The sequence below is a fragment of the Moschus berezovskii genome, chromosome 9 (assembly GCF_049115385.1).
Source record: "Moschus berezovskii isolate FMDL1 chromosome 9, NW_MosBer_1.0, whole genome shotgun sequence".
NCBI lineage: Eukaryota > Metazoa > Chordata > Mammalia > Artiodactyla > Moschidae > Moschus > Moschus berezovskii.
The window spans coordinates 64,922,567-64,943,643 of NC_142468.1; positions in this window are offsets into that span (position 1 = coordinate 64,922,567).

The following is a 21,077-nucleotide window of genomic DNA, read 5'->3' on the forward strand; positions in this document are numbered from 1 at the left end:
TGACCTGGGTTGGATCCCTGGGTTGGGAAGATGCCCTGAGGAGGGCATGGCAACCCACTCCAGTATTCTTGCCTGGAGAACTCCATGGACGGGGGAACCTAGCAGGTTACAGTCCCTGGGGTCACAAAGAGTCAGACATGACTGAGTAACTAAGCACACAACATACTTAGAAATGTATTAAGTATAATTGTATTAAATTTTCTTGCTTGTTCTTACATTGCTCGGGAATATACATTAAATATTATGTAATATCTCAAATAGTAACAATGCATTGATAGTATTTATAACTTTCAGATACAAGACACTTGATTATATCAAATGAAATAAGGAATATTCTACTAGGTTTTAAAATGAAGTTGGGATACATGGTTTTAGAAAATAAAAACAACAAGGAAACCTTTTTCTCATTTACTACCTAACATATTACATAACACTTAGTAAGCTGCACCACACTGTGTGTGTTTGTGAGTTAACTACAAATAATATTGTTAACAACTATTTCAGGAAGTAGGAAATTGTCTATGCCTCCTCTTAGGCCTCTTGACGAGGGTAAAAGAAGAGAGTGAAAAAGCTGGCTTGAAACTCAACATGAAAATAACTAAGATCATGGCATCTAGTCCCATCGCTTAATAGCAAATAGAAGGGGAAAAAGTGGAAGCAGTGACAGATTTTATTTTCTTGGGTTTCAAAATCACTGTAGATGGTGACTGCAGCCATGAAATTTAAAGATGCTTACTCCTTCGAAGAAGAGCTATGACAAACCTAGACAGCATATTCAAAAGCAGAGACATCACTTTGCAACAAAAGTCCGTGTAGTCAAAGCTATTATTTTTACAGTAGTCATGTATGGATGTGAGATTTGGACCATGAAGAAGGCTGATCACTGAAGAATTGATGTTTTCAAATTGTGGTGCTGGAGAAGGCTCCAAGTTGAAAAGACCATGATGCTGGGAAAGATTGAAGGCAAAAGGAGAAGGGCACGCAGAGGAAGAAATGATTCAATAGTATCACTGACCCTATGGACATGAATTTGAGCACACTTCGGGAGATAGTGGAGGACAGAGGAGCGTGAAGTTGGACACGACTTAGCAACTGAACAACATCTTAGGCAACCAGTTTTTTAGTAACAGATCATGTGGTAATAGAAAATGAAAATATTGACTGAGGTTGTTTGAGGTATCAAGTTATTTTGCCTAGATTTCTCCGAAGTTTGGATGAATTATTCCCCACATAATTTCCAAAACTATTCATCATAACCATGAGACCAAATTTGATATTTCTAATTTTAATCTCAAATTCAGCCTCTGCTATTGCTAGATGATACTTTGATCATACTCATTCTAGAGCCAAGCTGATCTGTTTTAACAAAATCATTTTTGTCACTATGGCTTTTTTTCTGAGTATCTTTAAAAACATTACCTTTGCAAAGCAAAAATTTAGTTTTACATTTGTGGCCATGACTTGTACAAGATATATACAACATTTATCTGAACTTTGTAAAAAAAAACAGCCAAACAAAACACACTTTTAAGAATGTTCAGCATTCTTTCTCTTATAAAAACTATTGGTTTAACAAATAGCTGTATTTTAGTATATACATTTCAAGAATATAAAATTGTGTTCTGTAAATTTATTAATAAAATATTAAAACTAAATCTCTGGGATACTAAAATTCCCTGTATGTTATTTAGACTGTTAAAGTTAATTGGTATTAATTTTTTTTTTAATTTTAGGAGCAATTTTATTTAGCTAATTGATCTAATAATGATTTATACCTAATTTAGTAACAATGGATTTCCTATGAAATGAAAGTCACTCAGTCGTGTCCGACTCTTTGCGACTCCATGGATAGTCCATGGAATTCTCCAGGCCAGAATACTGGAGTGGGTAGCCTTTCCCTTCTCCAGGGGATCTTCCCAACCCAGGGATCGAACCCAGGTCTCCCGCATTGCGGGCAGATTCTTTACCAGCTGAGCTACAAGGGAAATGACATTTAAAGTGTTAAACACTCAAGTGTGACTTTTAAAAATATCAATTTGCATATACACATAGTAATCTTGCAGTAAATAAATATAATACTGTGTTGTATTATTAAATACTATACTCACCATAATTGCTGTAGAAATATAAGAATTGGGTAATTATTCCATAATTTTAATTTGTAGAGTTCTATATATCTCATTGGAGAAGGGAATGGCAATCCACTCCAGTACTCTTGCCTGGAGAATTCCAGGGACATAGGAGCCTGATGGGCTATAGTCCATGGGGTCACAAAGACTCAGACATGACTGAGCAACTACATCATATATCTTATTGGGCTTTCCAGGTGGTGCTAGTGGTAAAGAACCCACCTGCCAATGCAGGTGATGTAAGAGACAAGGGTTTGATCCTGTGGTCAGGAAGATCCCCTGGAGAAGGAAATGGCAACCCACTCAAGTATTTTTGCCTGGAGAATACCATGGGGTGCAGTCCACAGGGTCGCAAAGAGTCAGAAAAGACTGAAGCGACTTAGAATGCACGCATATATCTAATTACTTGTTTGCAAACCACTCTGTTGGGCCCAAAACATTTTAGATGAAATAAATTACCGAAATGGTAAACATTTGGGTAATCTCAAGAACTTCAAACAGTAATATAATACATTCATATGCATATTTAACTTGCTTTGATTTTATTTCTTTCTCTAGGCTTTTACAAGCATTACAAACTTTCAACACTGTTCACATTTTTAAAGGCATGCAATTTTGCATCAAAAGAGTGGACAACTTTATATTTTTAAGGTAAAAATATTAAGCAGTTGGTGAAATGTTTCTGAGAAAAACAAGCTGTATGCAGAAGATAGGAAGAATGGACTGCCTGGGGTGCAGGCCTGGAAATCTAAACAATTATGCATAAGATTAAAAGGTATTTTGGATCCAGATTCTGTAGTCTTTAGAGCCCCAGTGAGGAGCTCACAGTTTATTCAGCCTATAAAGCTTGAGTTAAAAACAGTTGTGTTTGTTGTGTATATATGTGTGTGCATGTGGATATGTGTGAATTTAGAAAATAGTAACTTCATAAAAACATTTATTATAGCAACAGTATTTCAATAAGATAATTAAATGAGTTTAAATGTGTGGTGAAAGCTTCTGAACTGAAATAAATACCAGAAGTATTAAGAAACAATACCAGAAATAACAAAATGGAAAATTTGAAGAACTAAGTGAAAAACATTCATATGGAGAATTTTAAAGGACAATTAAAATGTTTGACATGTACATAATAAAATTTTAAAGATTCACTGAATGGTTGAATAAATTAATATATAAGTGAGGGAAAGAGATTAAATCTTGAACCAAAAGGTCTTTTCATTCACTTTTTGGTACACCAAAATCATTATTTAACATTTTATTTTGAACAATTTTAAATTTACAGAAAAGTAACAAAAAGAGCAGAGTCCTACATACCCTTCTCCCAGCTCTACTTATGTTAACATCTTACATGACCACGGCATATTTATCAAATCTAAGGAGTATTGCTACATACTATTAAATAAACTTCTGTCTTTATTTAGATTTCATCTGTTTTCCCACTAATGTCCTGTTTTCCAGGATCCAATGTAGAAGACCACACTACATTCAGCCATGGGTTTCCTTGTTGTTCTTGTCACTAAGCAGTGTCTGACTCTTTTGTGGCCCCATGGACAGTAGCGTGCCAGGCTCCTTTGTCCATGGAATTCTCCAGGCTAGAATAGTGGAGTGGGTAGCATTTCCCTTCTCTAGGGGATCTTCCCAACCCAGGGATCAAAGGTGCATCTCCTGCATGGGTAGGAGGATTCTTTACCACTGAGCAACCAGGGAAGCCCATAGGTTTCCTTCAGTTCAGTTCAGTTTAGTTGCTCAGTCGTGTCCGACTCCCTGTGATCCCATGAATCACAGCACGCCAGGCCTCCCTGTCCATCACCAACTCCCGGAGTTCACTCAAACTCATGTCCATCGAGTCGGTGATGCCATCCAGCCATCTCATTCTCTGTCTTCCCCGTCTCCTCCCACCCCAAATCCCTCCTAGCTTCAGACTCTTTTCCAGTGAGTCAACTCGTTGCCTTAGGCAACTCCAATTTTTACCATTTCCGTTACCTATTTTGGCTCAGCTGGTAAAGAATCTGCCTGCAATGTGGGCTACCTGGATTCAACCCCTGGGTTGGGAAGATCGCCCAGAGAAGGGAAAGGCTACCCACTCCAGTATTCTAGCCTGGAGAATTCCATGGACTCAATAGTCCATGGGGTCATAAAGAGTCAGACACAACGGAGTTACTTTCATTTTCACTATGAACTTGAAATTTTGAATAGACTAGCATTGGTCAGGTGATTTGTAGACTATCCCTTAGTTTGGGTCTGTTTTTTATAAAATGCTTATTTTTATTTATTTGGCCGCTCCAGGTCTTAGTTGTAGGATATGGGATCCAGTTTTCTTGTTAGGTAGTTAGAATAGAGAAAGAGTCAAAAATGGCAGTGGCTAAAAGACAGACAAAGATAGGGAAAAGCCTGAAAAAAATAAAAAAGGAACAAAGGAAAAATCCATGGATTGATTTCCTTTAGGATCAACTGGTTTGATCTCCTTGCAGTTCAAGGGACTCCCAAGAGTCTTCTCTAATATAGCACAGTTAAAAAGTATCAATTCTTCCCTGCTCAGCTTTCTTTCTGGTCCAATTCTCACATCCATACATGACTAATGGAAAAACCATAGCTTTGCCTATACAGACCTTTCTTGGCAAAGTAATGCCTCTGCTTTTTAATATGTAGTCTGGGTTTGTCATAGCTTTTCTATAAAAGGTAAATAGCACAAAACAACAACCTACTGATGATGTCAATCTTGGTCACTTGATTAAAGTGGTGTTTTCTCTACAAAAAGTTACCATTTTCCGTTTCCTTAAGTTTTGGTTAGAATTGAGTCCAGATCAAATTCAAGGAAAGTGAATTAAGCTGCCCTTGCTAATAGGGATAGCATCTACATACATTACTTAAAATTCTGTAAAATGGATAATCCTATCTCCTTCACTTATTAGTGTGCCTAATCACTTATTTTTGTCAGCATGGATTTGTTGCAGCAAAAACAGAGATGACACTTTTCTTAAATGGAAATGAGACTTTTATAATAAAAAAGGTAAATAAGGAAACAATGAGCAGGCTGAGGAAACAACATAAACAGGCTTGAAAGAGGTAAGCAATCTCGGTTATTCTTTAGCTACTGCTGCTGACAAACACTTGTGACTGGACTTATCCTTCACAAGGCTGAACAAAGCTGACTGCTCTCTGACTCTCATATGAGGTGTTCTCTGCACCTGGCAGTCTTCCCCGCCTACACTCTCTTGTAGCATTTTGCATTTCAAAAGGAAGGTCACTGGCTGATAACTTCAGGAACAACAGACCCGGCTGCCTGATGCCAGCTGTGACCTCTTTGAAATCTTGCAAAAGGAAAAAAAAAAAAGCAAGACCTCCTGTGGGATGTAAAATCTCTCCCTATTCCCCAAAGAATGGGGCACAGTTCTTGAGACACTAGCCTGCTGTGTTTTTCCTTTTGCCAGGCAAAGATTAAAGCCGTTTTTCTTGTTCTTCCAAAACTCTGTCTCTGAATTTCCTTCTGGCCTTGGTGCACAGAGGGCCAAGCTTTCTGGCATCAGATTCATGGATACTGATTTTATATTTAGGGTTATAATTCAATACCACCATTATTTTGTTTCAGATGTGACCGTTAGGACATCCTATTTTTGATATTTTTAAAAAGTGTACTTTAAAAATCAAGGTAAATTGAGAAAACAGGCTTAGAAGCCACATGGCTTTATGAAGTAGCATAAGGTAAACAGGGGCTTCCTGGTGGCTCAGCTGGTAAAGACTCTGCCTGCAATGTAGGAGGCCCCAGTTCAATTCCTGGGTCAGGAAGATTCCCTGAAGAATGGATAGGCTACCCACTCCAGTGTTCTTGGGCTTCCCTGGTAGCTTAGATGGTAAAGAAACTGCCTGCAATGTGGGAGACCTGGGGTAGATCCTTGGGATGGGAAGATCCCCAGAGAAGAACATGGCAACCCACTCCAGTATTCTTGCCTGGAGAACCCCTGTGGACAGAGGAGTGTGGTGGGCTACAGTATGTGAAAGTGAAGCTTCTCAGTCGTGTCTGACTCTTTGCAATCCCAAGGACTGTAGCCCACCAGGCTCCTCTGTCCATGGGATTTTCCAGGCAAGAACACTGGAGTTGTTTGCCATTTCCTTCCCCAAGAATGTTGTCAGCTACTCCAGAAATCCCTTGATCCTGTTCACAACTCCTTTTTCCTGCTGAACTTCCAAGGCAATTAATTACTTCTCCGAATTTCTTTAATACTTCTATTCAGTTCAGTCGCTCAGCCGTGTCTGACTCTTTGCAACTCCATGAATCACAATATGTCAGGCCTCCCTGTCCATCAACAACTCCCAGAGTCCACCCAAACCCATGTCCATTGAGTCGGTGATGCCATCCAACCATCTCATCCTCTGTCGTCCCCTTCTCCTCTGGCCCTCAGTCTTTCCCAGAATCAGGGTCTTTTCAAATGAGTTAACTCTTTGCATCAGGTGGCCAAAGTACTGGAGTTTCACCTTCAACATCAGTCCTTCCAATGAACACCCAGGACTAATCTGCTTTAGGATGGACTGGTTGGACCTCCCTGCACTCCAAGGGACTCTCAATAATCTTCTCCAACACCACTGTTCAAAAGCATCGATTCTTCAGTGCTCAGGTTTCTTTATAGTCCAACTCTCACATCCATACATGACTACTGGAAAAAACATAGCCTTGACTAGACGAACCTTTGTGGTCAAAGTAATGTCTCTGCGTTTTAATATGCCGTATAGGTTGATCATAATTTTCCTTCCAAGGAGTAAGCGTCTTTTAACTTCATGGCTGCAATTACCATCTGCAGTGATTTTTTTTTAAGTCAGCCACTGTTTCCCCATCTATTATACTTTGGCCATCTCACGCGACGAGTTGACTCACTGGAAAAGAGTCTGATGCTAGGAGGGATTGGGGGTGGGAGGAGACGGGGATGACAGAGAATGAGATGGCTGGATGGCATCACCGACTTGATGGACATGAGTATGAGTGAACTCCGGGAGTTGGTGATGGACAGGGAGGCCTGGCGTACTGTGATTCATGGGGTCGCAAAGAGTCGGACACGACTGAGCAATTGAACTGAACTGAACTGAACTGAAGTGAATGGGACAAGATGCCATGATCTTATTTTTTTGAATATTGAGCTTTTTCAATCTCCTTTTTCAATTTCATCAAGAAACTCTTTAGTTCTTCTTCACTTTCTGCCATAAGGGTGGTGTCATCTGCATATCTGAGGTTATCGATATTTCTCCCGGCAATCTTGATTCCAGCTTGTGCTTCATCCAGTCCAGCGTTTTTCATGATGTACTCTGCATATAAGTTAAATTAGCAGGGTGACAGTATACAGCCTTGACGTACTCCTTTTCCTATTTAGAACCAGTCTGTTCCATGTCCAGTTCCAACTGTTACTTCCTGACCTGCATACAGGTGGTCTGGTATTCCCATCTCTTTCAGAATTTTCTACAGTCTGTGTGATCCACACAGTCAAAGGCTTTGGCATAGTCAATACAGCAGAAGAAGATGTTTTTCTGGAACTCTCTTGCTTTTTCCATGATCCAGCGCATGTTGGCAATTTGATCTCTGGTTTCTCTGCCTTTTCTAAAACCAGCTTGAACATCTCGAAGTCCATGGTTCACGTATTGCTGAAGCCTGGCTTGGAGAATTTTGAGCATGACTTTACTAGCGTGTGAGATGAGTGCAATTGTGTGGGAGTTTGAGCATTCTTTGGCATTGCCTTTCTTTGGGATTGGAATGAAAACTGACCTTTTCCAGTCCTGTGGCCACTACTGAGTTTTCCAAATCTGCTGGCATATTGAGTGCAGCACTTCCATAGCATCATCTTTCAGGATGTGAAATAGCTCAACTGGAATTCCATCACCTCCACTAGCTTTGTTCGTAGTGATGCTTCCTAAGGCCCACTTGACTTCACATTCTAGGATGTCTGGTTCTAGGTGAGTGTGAGTGATCACACCATCATGATTATCTTGGTTGTGAAGATATTTTTTGTACAGTTCTTCTGTGTATTCTTGCCACTTCCTCTTAATTTCTTCTGCTTCTGTTAGATCCGTTCCATTTCTGTCCTTTATTGAGCCCATCTTTTCATGAAATGTTCCCTTGCTATCTCTAATTTTCTTGAAGAGATCTCTGGTCTCTTCCATTCTATTGTTTTCCTCTATTTCTTTGCACTGATCGCTGATGAAGGCTTTCTTATCTCTGTATCTCTAGACAGTACAGTTTAATCTTTCCCATGAATTTCTATTTAACTTGATATGTCCTTTAAATCTCTGTTTGAGGTCCCAATGAACTTTCCCTTTCTTTTAATTTTACCTATTAGAGAGCCCAGGGCATTTACCCATTGAGTTTCTGAAAATCTGGGCTTCACTGATAGCATATTCATGGTGTAGTTCAGCATGCTTTTTGGTCCCTGTATTTCCAGTAAGTTGGCAACTGAATTCAGAGGCTTTATTAGATTCATATTTGTTCCCTTTTGCAACACTATAAACTGTTATACTTTCCTATATTTACACATAATGTCTGGTTTCTCTTTTTTGGTAAGATTATCAGGCTTTAATGTTCATTGCCCAGATCCATTAATTCACTGGGGATTGCAAAATTTCTATATTCTAATCCTTTCATGTTATTTCACTTATTACTAAGTAGTTTTATAAGGAAAGATTTAAAATGTGATTGATTCCTTCATTTTATTTGCATGGTTTTTAAGATAGTAAATTGTGTTTCTGTCATCCAAAGAAGTTAGCCTATTTGTGGCTTTTATATATCAACATGAACTGAAGTGTATTTGATAAATGTCATTCCACTGTGCTTCATATACCAAATGAACTGTAAATTGCCCTATCTTTGACCATAAAGAACTTCTTCATTTTGGCTTCTGAGTCCTATTAACAGAATCTTCATGATCTCCTGTAACTTCCTTGAGATCTTGTTTGTCAGATTTTATAAAACTCCTACCCTCTGTTATACAATTCCTGCTCTAGGCCAGATATTAGCATTATCCCAAGAAGTTTTGTGCCTTCTATAGGAAGTTATATTTTAAGACTGCAATCTAGGGGCTTGGATAATTGGGTTGGTCATATTTCTGGACCTTTAAGTTATATGTATAAATATATACATGAATAATATATATGTATAAAGATAACTATAAATTAATACATTCAGAAAACAAAGATCATGGCATCTGGTCCCATCACTTCATGGGAAATAGATGGAAAAACAGTGGAAACAGTGTCAGACTTTATTTTTTTGGGCTCCAAAATCACTGCAGATGCTGATTGCAGCCATGAAATTAAAAGACGCTTGCTCCTTGGAAGGAAAGTTATGACCAACCTTGATAGTATATTAAAAAGCAGAGACATTACTTTGCCAACCAAGGTCTGTCTAGTCAAGGCAATGGTTTTTCCCGTGGTCATGTATGGATGTGAGAGTTGGACTGTGAAGAAGGCTGACCGCCGAAGAATCGATGCTTTTGAACTGTGGTGTTGGAGAAGACTCTTGAGAGTCCCTTATACTGCAAGGAGATCCAACCAGTCCATTCTGGAGGAGATCAATCCTGGATGTTCATTGGAGGGACTGATGCTAAAGCTGAAACTGCAATACTTTGGCCACCTCATGAGACGAGTTGACTCACTGGAAAAGACTCTGATGCTGGGAAAGGTTGGGGGCGGGAGGAGAAGGGGACGACGGAGAATGAGATGGCTGGATGGCATCACCGACTCTGTGGACATGAGTTTGAGTGAACTCCGGGAGTTGGTGATGGACAGGGAGGCCTGGCGTGCTGTGATTCATGGGGTCGCGGAGAGTCGGACACGACTGAGCGACTGAACTGAACTGAACTGAACTGAATATTTATAACACAAATCCAAGGCTACAGGTTTTTACCTAGCTTCTCATCATATTTGTACCTCCCTTATTCCACACCAAGAGTTCTAATTCTTAAGGACACCAATTATGGTAGAATTAAAATGCCCACAGTTATCAGCTTTATCTTATTTTATATATAAGCTAATTTAATTTTGGGCTTCCCTGGTGGCTTAGTGGTAAAGAATCTGTCTGCCAATGCAGGAAATGTGGGTTCAATCCCCAGGTCAGTAAGATCCCCTGGAGGAGGAAATGGTAACCCTCTCCAGTATTGCTGCGAAATCCCATGGACGAAGGAGCCTGGCAGACTACAGTCTATGGAGTTGCAAAAAAGTTGGACACAACTTAGCGACTAAACAATTTTAGTTTAGTTTTGCTAACTAGATGCTACATTTTTAATTCATTTTTAACGTGGCGACTTAAGATTCAAGACTGTATGTTGTAACTACTGCTACTATCTTTCGAGAATCTTCTTGTTCATTTTTTAATCAATACAAATTCATGGCAAGAGAATATCATGTGTGTTAGTCGCTCAGTTGTGTCCTACTCTTAGCGACCCCAGGGGCTGTAGCCCACCAGGCTCCTCTGTCCATGCGCTTCTCCAGGCAAGAACACTGGAGTGGGTTGCCATTTACTTCTCCAAAGAGAGAGGATATTAGTGAGTGATTAGGAACTCAGAAACAGGAGTTATGTTAATACTGAAGAGATGCTCTTCACTTATCACTTGTCTGATCTTGTGGAAGTCAGTCTGCCTCCATCATGTCTCATTTTCCCCATCTATAAAGTGGGAATTGTGCTGTTATCTAGATCAGAGTATGGTTGTGAAGATATAATAATAAAGGTAAATCTCATAGAGTACTAAATAAAAGTGAGTGATGTTGGTGTGTTCTGCACTAGGTCCAAGATAGACTACAGAGAAAAGGACAGATATGGTTTCTTTTTTTCACACAGTAGTCTAGTAGAGTAAAAACCATGCAACAAAGAATTCCTATTTAGTTGTATAGCAAGGCCTGTATATTACAGAGACAGTGCTTAATATTAAAGATGCACCAGATGGGTAAGATGAATTTATTGAGTCAGTGGCAGTAGGAAGAGTGTTCATGATGGAGAAACAAACAAAAGGAAGAGGATTTGAGATTTTACAGGGGCAAATAAACAACACTGAACAAGGGGGTGGTGAGACTTTTCTGGGCATATGGCAGGGAATATTCTTGGCAGTTAGACATTTCTCTGAATGTAAAGACCTGGGAGATTTCTCAGTCATCTCCCTATTCTGTGATTATAGAGTTCATGTAAATTTTAACACTGTCCATAATGTAACAATATCAAACGCGGTGATTGATTTAATCTAAATTTAAGAGTCAGGGAAGGCTCTTCAGAGAACATGACATGTACGATTTTAAGGGTTGGTTAGTAATAATTAAGTAGATGAAGATGGTGGAGGTAAGGAGAACTTATAAAATTCTGGAAGCTAGAGATCATGGAGAGTTGGACAAATTACAGGTTACTGTAGCTAGAGAGTGGTGGAGGTGGGAAAGATGAGGTAGATGGTCCTGGAAAAGTAAGTATAAGTGAGAGTATTTCGGGATTTATTGGGTCTATTTTAAGGAAGATAAAATTTGTTTGTAAGGCAATAGACTGCTTCTCAAAAATTTAGAAACATTAAATAATTAGATATGTGTTTCATATTCCCCACTCTTAGGAAAAGAAGCCAACTTTTCTCTGTTCAAAGATCCAGCTGAATTTTTCCAGGGAAAATTCAATATTTAATTAGACTTTCAGGCATTACCATGGTGTCTAACTTTCACATTTTGAGTTGACAGTTGACATGGTTTTGTCTGATATGACTGTGCTCTCTACTTGCTGTAAGACAGTGATATTGATTAAAAACATTCCTCTGCACATTTCAGTTACCTTCCCAAGTTCTTACAGAACAATGCTAATGATTCTATATCCAGGTACCTCAATGTCAATAACTTCACTGTGATGAAGGATCTACAAACCCGTGTGGACCCTCTCCTGATCCATCTATGTTGGGGTTTTACCCAATTTCATTGGAATCTGGGATAAAAATCTAATTGGAATGAAACCTGATGCCCCCACGTGAGTGGTATACGATGGCAAAGTTTTTCTTGGAACTGTATTTGGAGACACATTGGTTCCAATCCATTCCATTCCATTCTGTCGCTCAGTCGTGTCCGACTCTTTGCGACCCCGTGGACTGTAATCTACCAGGCTTCTCCATCCATGGGATTCTCCAGGCAAGAATACTGGAATGGGTTACCGTTTCCTTCTCCAGGGGATCTTCCCGATCCAGGGATTGAACCCGGGTCTCCCGCATTGGAGGCAGACACTTTAACCTCTGAGCCACCAGGGTTCAGTTCAGTTCAGTTCAGTTCAGTCGCTCAGTCGTGTCCGACTCTCCGCGACCCCATGAATCACAGCACGCCAGGCCTCCCTGTCCATCACCAACTCCCGGAGTTCACTCAAACTCATGTCCATCGAGTCGGTGATGCCATCCAGCCATCTCATTCTCCGTCGTCCCCTTCTCCTCCCGCCCCCAACCTTTCCCAGCATCAGAGTCTTTTCCAGTGAGTCAACTCGTCGCATGAGGTGGCCAAAGTATTGCAGTTTCAGCTTTAGCATCAGTCCCTCCAATGAACATCCAGGATTGATCTCCTCTAGAATGGACTGGTTGGATCTCCTTGCAGTATAAGGGACTCTCAAGAGTCTTCTCCAACACCACAGTTCAAAAGCATCGATTCTTCGGCGATCAGCCTTCTTCACAGTCCATGCTGGATCATGGAGAAAGCAAGAGAGTTCCAGAAAAACATCTATTTCTGCTTTATTGACTATGCCAAAGCCTTTGACTGTGTCGATCACAATAAACTGTGGAACATTCTGAAAGAGATGGGAATCCCAGACCACCTGACCTGCCTCTTGAGAAACCTGTATGCAGGTCAGGAAGCAACTGTTAGAACTGGACATGGAACAACAGACTGGTTCCAAATAGGAAAAGGTGTACGTCAAGGTTGTATATTGTCACCTTGCTTATTTAACTTATATGCAGAGTACATCATGAGGAACGCTGGGCTGGAAGAAGCACAAGCTGGAATCAAGATTGCTGGGAGAAATATCAATAACCTCAGATATGCAGATGACACTACCCTTATGGCAGAAAGTGAAGAGGAACTCAAAAGCCTCTTGATGAAAGTGAAAGAGGAGAGTGAAAAGGTTGGCTTGAAGCTCAACATTCAGAAAACAAAGATCATGGCATCTGGTCCCGTCACTTCATGGGAAATAGATGGAAAAACAGTGGAAACAGTGTCAGACTTCGTTTTTTTGGGCTCCAAAATCACTGCAGATGCTGATTGCAGCCATGAAATTAAAAGACGCTTGCTCCTTGGAAGGAAAGTTATGACCAACCTTGATAGTATATTAAAAAGCAGAGACATTACTTTGCCAACCAAGGTCCGTCTAGTCAAGGCAATGGTTTTTCCCGTGGTCATGTATGGATGTGAGAGCCACCAGGGTTACAGCCAATCAAAACACTCAGGTGGTTGTTGTGGGAATAAATGACATACCAGGTTCCTGTTTTTCCAGTACCTCAAAGGGTGAACTTCCCACATCTATTCTGCGTGGTATTTCCTTTATGGTGACATTGACCTACTGTTTTATATTCCCGGACTAGTCTGTCTGGCAGCTCTTAAATCTTGCAGGTTACAACTAATAAAATGAATTGCAAAGTCATTTTCTAAAACCAAACAAATGTGGTCTGTCAGAGCTGCTACCAGCTGTAGTGTATTGGACTTCGATGTTGGTGAGACTTTTGTCTTGCCATCAAGGACAGTGGAGAAGGTATCTTCTTAAGCTTGGAACCCAGGCTGGATGTCATGGATCCTCTCAAATCTGCAGAAACAAGTAAGATGGGGAGGATACCACACTGCATCTGTCCCTTCAAAAACAGCAATCTTGCTGATATGTAGGAATCTAGTCCTGCTGTATAATAAATTTCATATTCACATGAAAAAAGAAAGAAGGGAGGAGGAATAAAAGAAGGAAGGAAGGCAAGGAGAAAGGGTAATTCTGGTGGCAAGATGGGGAATAAGTTGTACTTCTAAAATTAGAGACAGACCAGAGAGAAGCTTGTTGTCTACTCATATGAAATGATGAGAAACATAAAGAGAAATAGGCTTCATGACTGATATGTTTAATTTAAAAATTTTTGGTTTTTGAAAGTCTTAGATATTCACATGAAAAAATTCAGAAAGTAACTGAGCACATAGAAAATAACCTAGGAAGAGAAATCTGGACTGGATATAAGGATTTGACCATCAGCAGCATATAGCATGCTGTGTCTTCCTTTATTTTCACTCTCTTCCAAACACACACACACACTCACTCACATCTATAACGTTTTGTAGCTCTTCTCACCTACTCACCTAATCAAGACTCACTGAGAAAAATTTCCTACAGCTTTTTTTCTCACTTAGAGTCCAGATCCAAAAGATGAGTCATAAAAACTACTATAACTTATCTATTTGCCATAAATACTCATTTACTATCAATGTTAATACAGAATATAATCAGATGCATATACCATCTTAACATGTTCTTAAAGCCATGTAAAAAGAAAAAAAATGTTGTAGGGTTTTATTTTCATCTTTGCTTTTCCTAGCTGTCTTTTAAGTAGTGAGATTTTTGGTTTGTTTACTTCTTATGTGACAGAGAATTTGATTTTAGACTTATGTGCTTATAAATTAATTTTATCTTTTTCTTGTAGTTAAATGGCATATGCCCTAAAAGAAGCAATTTCTATTGTTGAAAAATAGATTGACTTTTAAATGGTACTCCAGGACTCTGGGAGGAAATTCCTAGAATAAATGAACCAGAGTTAAAAGACAGGTAGACAGGATAGCAAGAAAAAAAAAAAAAAAGGAAAAGAAGGAGGGGCAGGTAGGGAAAAATAAAACTAAAAAAGCTAAGATATTTCTGTTCCTACTCCTCGATGTGTACCACTATCACACAAGGAGACACGAGGTTTGTTAGTCAAAAGAGAAGAGACTGTGGATAAGAACTACCTTCCTCAAAAAGGGAAGGAGAAAACTATAATTTCCAACAGGTACAGCTGAATAGTAGTAGAATTTAAGGAGGATAAAAGTTAAGTGAAGAATAAGAACATACAGGTCTGAATTGTGAGGAGAGCATCAAAGGAAGGCGTGTATTCATGTGACTACCACTGAAGTAAAGAAACAATGCTGCTGGAGCCTGCGATGCCCACCACATGCCCCTCCTCGGCTACAATGTCTTCATTTGCCCCAGGATTGTTATTCTAGTGTGATAATTTCCTTGTCTTTGTAGTTTTAATATCTTTGTACACATCTCTAGGAAATATGGCTTAGTTCTACTTTTTGTATTTTTTTTTATAATTTGAGACACACTATATTTATTTTCCGTGCCTTGCTATCTAAATATTCCATATTTGAGAGTCATCCTGGTTATTTGAATGTAACTATGGCTTGTTCTCTTCCATTGCTATTTATCTACACTTGAAGACATGGAACCGTTTGCTGGATTAACACTTGATAAAATATTCTGTATATGTTTTTATGTGTAGACTTTAAAAATACTTTGAAAACCTCAAAAATTCTGAAGCATCAAGGGAAGCAGCAAGTACTTTTGATTCCTTTTGATTCAGATAAGAATAAAATGAGAAAGATAATCTGCACAATGTTATTAACACCTTACAAGTTGCCTAAAGCATTAAATTTAACAGTCACAAATCAATATTCCTCTAACTGCATCACTACTGGTATTTGAAAAGTCCCAATAAGTAGCTCTTCTTCCACGATCTTAAACACAGAAGCAACTGAGAAGCAGTATGGGAGCTCAGAATACATTTTTATTCCCGATAAAGCTGATGTTGAAGAAACTGGCTTTTAGATGTATGGAAACAAGAAGCTTCTTTGTACTGAACCACCGAATTAGAGGAATTACTCAGTCTGACAACAGCCAGTAAATCATGCACCTCTTCATGTAGGGACTTATCCTTGTGAAACATTTGGTGTGAAGGATGGAACTCAATGTCTAAGTTTTGAGGGAGATAAATGACAAAGAGAAGGGGATGAAAAGAAGAAACTGGGCTTCCTTTCTTTAACTGTTCATCTACCTCACTAACAGAATTCACTCTCCTCCAGTCCCCTACCCTATCCCCTCCCCCTTCACGTATCTCCTATGAACCCTCAGGTAGGGTGAGGAAAAAAGGTAAAGAAAGGCCAAATATGTTCCTTCAACTGGAGTCTCTCACACAGAAATTCAGAACAAGGGGAAAGGAAATTACTCCTCCTCAATCCTTTATAGGACTAGTAGAGCCCCTTAGATTTGTTTTACAACAAGCAGCTGAAGGCATAATTTATATCTGTTTTTCTAATTATCTTAGTTACAAAAGAGAGTCTATATTTTTATCCCCTCACCAGGAGATTTCTTGATCTCTCAGGTGAATAAACAATAGACACTCAGCCGACTTAGCCCAGTAATTCTTCAGACACCCTTGGACATGCCTCAACACTACAGTGCACACACCTTCACCGCACGCTGGGCACTCTGACAGGAGAATTTACAGAGCAAACTCACCTTGCCGGCTGTTTTGGCTCATGCTTTTCATTCAATTTGATGCATCTTCTCCTAAGTTAAAGATTTCTAAATTCTATTTGACTTTCTATGGGAGTCACAATTACAACTTCCTCTAAGATTTCTCTTAATCATACAGCTGAAGATCTTAGAAAAGAGTAACTCAGGGTCATCTATTTCAAACACACTTCTGACTTTTGAAGCTTCCGTATGATAGTATGACTAAATAATTATCCTGTTTCATTTCAAAATAATTTCCTTTTTCTGAAGAAGTCCACTCATCTTTTGGATATTTTCAGAAAGTATGTTTCATATTTTGACTTAGTGTGATCAGATCTGAATGTTTCTGTCCTCTGAAAGTAATAAGTTGGAATCCTAATGCCCAATGAGATGGTATTTAGTGGTTAGACCTTTGGGAGATATTTAGGCCATGAAGGTGGAGCCTTTATGAATGGGATTAATGTTCTCCTAAAAGAAATCTCACAAAGCTCCCCTCTACCTTGAGAGGATATGACAAGATGTTGATGACCCGGAAGATGGCCCTCAGCCAACCATTCTGGTACCCTGACCCTCCAGTATGGTGAGAAGTAAATTCCTGTTGTTTATAAACTACCCAGTGTGTGGTATTTCGTTATAGCAGCCTGAATGAATTAAGACAGTATGACTTCTTATAATTTAAATGTATTCATTCTGTCTTTGCAATTAAAGAGAATAAGTTTACGGCAACTTCCAAATGACTTTTCCTCAAACATTTAAATATGGTTACCACAGCTCCTTTCATGAATTAGATATTTTTAGTCCTTTTCATTTTTGCCTCATTTGATTTTTTTCTTATTTCTATAACAATTCTAATTTTTTGGCTGAATATGCTAATCTTTGTAACTGACTGTGATTCCTCGGACTGTAGGTCTGTGTAAACATTCTGGTTGTGACTTGACAAGGTAATTCTTTTGAACTTGCATAACATTTCTTTTGTATCTGTAATAATGCTTAGCAAGGTCTGAATTATCTCTCCTTTCTATCTCATAAACTTCTTAATATAAAATCCAGGTCTGTCTCAACTTTGTATTGCCTAAAACATTAGTGCATTAAAAAAAAAAAAAACTGATGCTCAATAAATATCAGAAAACAAAGGCGTGGTAGATGGCATGTGTGTGTGTGTTCGGTCACTAAGTTGCGTCCAACCTTTTGTGACCCCAAAGATGTCCACATCCTGATTCCTGGAATGCATGAAATGTTACCTTGCTTTGCAAAAGGGACTTTTCAGATGTAAGTAAATTAAGCATTTTAAAATGAGCTTATTCTGGATTATCTGGACAGGCCCAGTTTAATGACAAAAGAGACAAGGCAGTATGAAATTAGAAGCAGAGGCCAGGGTCTCAGGGCCACAAGCCCAAAGGTGCAGAAAGCCTCTACAAATGCGAAAAGTTAGGGAAATGGTTTCTTCCTTGAAGAAACACAGCCGTGTGACCCATTTCAAACTTCGGACCTACAGATCTATAAATAATAAATCTTTGTTGTCTTAAACTTCTAAATGTGTGGTAATGTGTTACAATAACAATAGCAAACTAAAATAGAATGGAATGATAAATAATTTAAGTCTACCAAGTTGAATATTGTTTCAAAATAACATTTTTAGAAAACAGATATTCCTTCCATGGGTTAATAAAATACACATTAAGACGACCTTTAGAATGTACTCTCCTCAATCGTTCACTTGTCTATTTGCAACCCATGGACTGAAGCCCGCCAGGCTCCTCTGTCCATCAAATTTTCCAGGCAAGAATACTGGAGCGGTTTGTTATTTGCTATTTCAGGGGATCTTCCCGACTCAGGGTTTGAACCTCTGTCACTATATCTTCTGCATTGGATTCTTTACCATTAAGCCACCTGGGAAGCCCAGTCATTAGAATACACACATTTTATTTGGGTATGTAATTTTATACAGTGGAAGTGAGAAAAAGATTTAAGGGACTAGATCTGATAGAGTGCCTGATGAACTATGGATGGAGGTTCGTGACATTGTACAGGAGATAGGGATCAAGAGCACCCCCAAGAAAAAGAAATGCAAAAAGCAAAATGACTGTCAGAGGAGGCCTTACAAATAGCTGTGAAAAGAACAGAAGTGAAAGGCAAGGGAGAAAAGGAAAGCTATACCCATCTGAATGCAGAGTTCCAAAGAATAGCAAAGGAGAAATAAGAAAGCCTTTCTCAGTGATAAGTGCAAAGAAATCAGTTCAGTTCAGTTCAGTCGCTCAGTCGTGTCCGACTCTCCACGACCCCATGAATTACAGCACGCCAGGCCTCGCTGTCCATCACCAACTCCCGGAGTTCACTCAAACTCATGTCCACAGAGTCGGTGATGCCATCCAGCCATCTCATTCTCCGTCGTCCCCTTCTCCTCCCGCCCCCAACCTTTCCCAGCATCAGAGTCTTTTCCAGTGAGTCAACTGGTCGCATGAGGTGGCCAAAGTATTGCAGTTTCAGCTTTAGCATCAGTCCCTCCAATGAACATCCAGGATTGATCTCCTCTAAAATGGACTGGTTGGATCTCCTTGCAGTATAAGGGACTCTCAAGAGTCTTCTCCAACACCACAGTTCAAAAGCATCAGTTCTTCGGCGATCAGCTTTCTTCACAGTCCAACTCTCACATCCATACATGACCATGGGAAAACCATAGCCTTGACTAGACGGACCTTGGTTGGCAAAGTAATGTCTCTGCTTTTTAATATACTATCAAGGTTGGTCATAACTTTCCTTCCAAGGAGCGAGCGTCTTTTAATTTCATGGCTGCAATCAGCATCTGCAGTGATTTTGGAGCCCAAAATAATAAAGTCTGACACTGTTTCCACTGTTTTTCCATCTATTTCCCATGAAGTGAAATAGAGGAAAGCAATAGAATGGGAAAGACTAGAGATCTCTTCAAGAAAATTAGAGATTCCAAGGGACATTTCATGCAAAGATGGGTTCAATAAAGGACAGAAATGGTATGGACATAACAGAAGCAGAAGATATTAAGAAGAGGTGGCAAGAATACACAGAAAAACTGTACAAAAATGATTTTCATGACCCAGATGTTCACAATGATATGATCACTCACCTAAAGCCAGATATCCTGGAATGTGAAATCAAGTGGACCTTAGGAAGCATCACTACGAACAAAGATAGTGGAGGTGATGGAATTCCAGTTGAGCTATTGCAAAACCTGAAAGACGATGCTGTGAAAGTGCTGCACTCAATATGCCAGCAAAATTGGAAACCTCAGCAGTGGCCACAGGACTGGAAAAGGTCAGTTTTCATTCTAATCCCAAAGAAAGGCAATGCCAAAGAATGCTCAAACTCCCACACAATTGCACTCATCTCACACGCTAGTAAAATAATGCTCAAAATTCTCCAAGCCAGGCTTTAAAAATACATGAACTGTGAACTTCCAGATGTTCAAACTGGTTTTAGAAAAGACAGAGGAACCAGAGATCTAATTGCCAATATCCACTGGATCATCAAAAAAGCTAGAGAGTTTCAGAAAAAAACATCTTCTTCTGCTTTATTGACTATGCCAAAGCCTTTGACTGTGTGGATCACAATAAACTGTGGAAAACTGTGAAAGGCCTGGAAATACCAGACCACCTGACCTGCCTCTTGAGAAACCTATATGCAGGTCAGGAAGCAACAGTTAGAAGTGGACATGGAACAGACTGGTTCCAAATAGGAAAAGGAGTACGTCAAGGCTGTATATTGTCACCCTGCTTATTTAACTTATATGCAGAGTACATCATGAGAAATGCTGGACTGGATGAAGCACAAACTGGAATCAAGAATGCCAGGAGAAATATTAATAACCTCAGATATGCAGATGACACCACCCTTATGGCAGAAAGTGAAGAGAAACTAAAGAGTTTCTTAATGAAAGTGAAAGAGGAAAGTGAAAAAGTTGGCTTAAAGCTCAACATTCAGAAAACAAAGATCACGGCATCAGGTCCAATCACTTCATGGCAAATAGATGGGGAAACAGTGGCAGACTTTATTTTTTTGAACTCCAAAATCACTGCAGATGGTGACTGCAGCCATGAAATTAAAAGACGCTTACTCCTTGGCAGGAAAGTTATGACAAACCTAGACAGCCTATTAAAAAGCAGAGACATTACTTTGCCAACAAAGAGCTGTCTAGTCAAAGCTATGGTTTTTCCTGTAGTCATGTATGGATGTGACAGTTGGACTATAAAGAAAGCTGAGTGCCAAAGAATTGATGCTTTTGAATTGTGCTATTGGAGAAGACTCTTGAGAGTCCAAGCATGGAGATCCAACCAGTCCATCCTAGAGGTGATCAGTGCTGAGTGTTCATTGGAAGGACTGATGTTGAAGCTGAAATGCCAATCCTTTGGCCACCTGATGCGAAAAACTGACTCATTTGAAAGCATGCTGTTGCTGGGAAAGACTGAAGGCAGGTGAAGAAG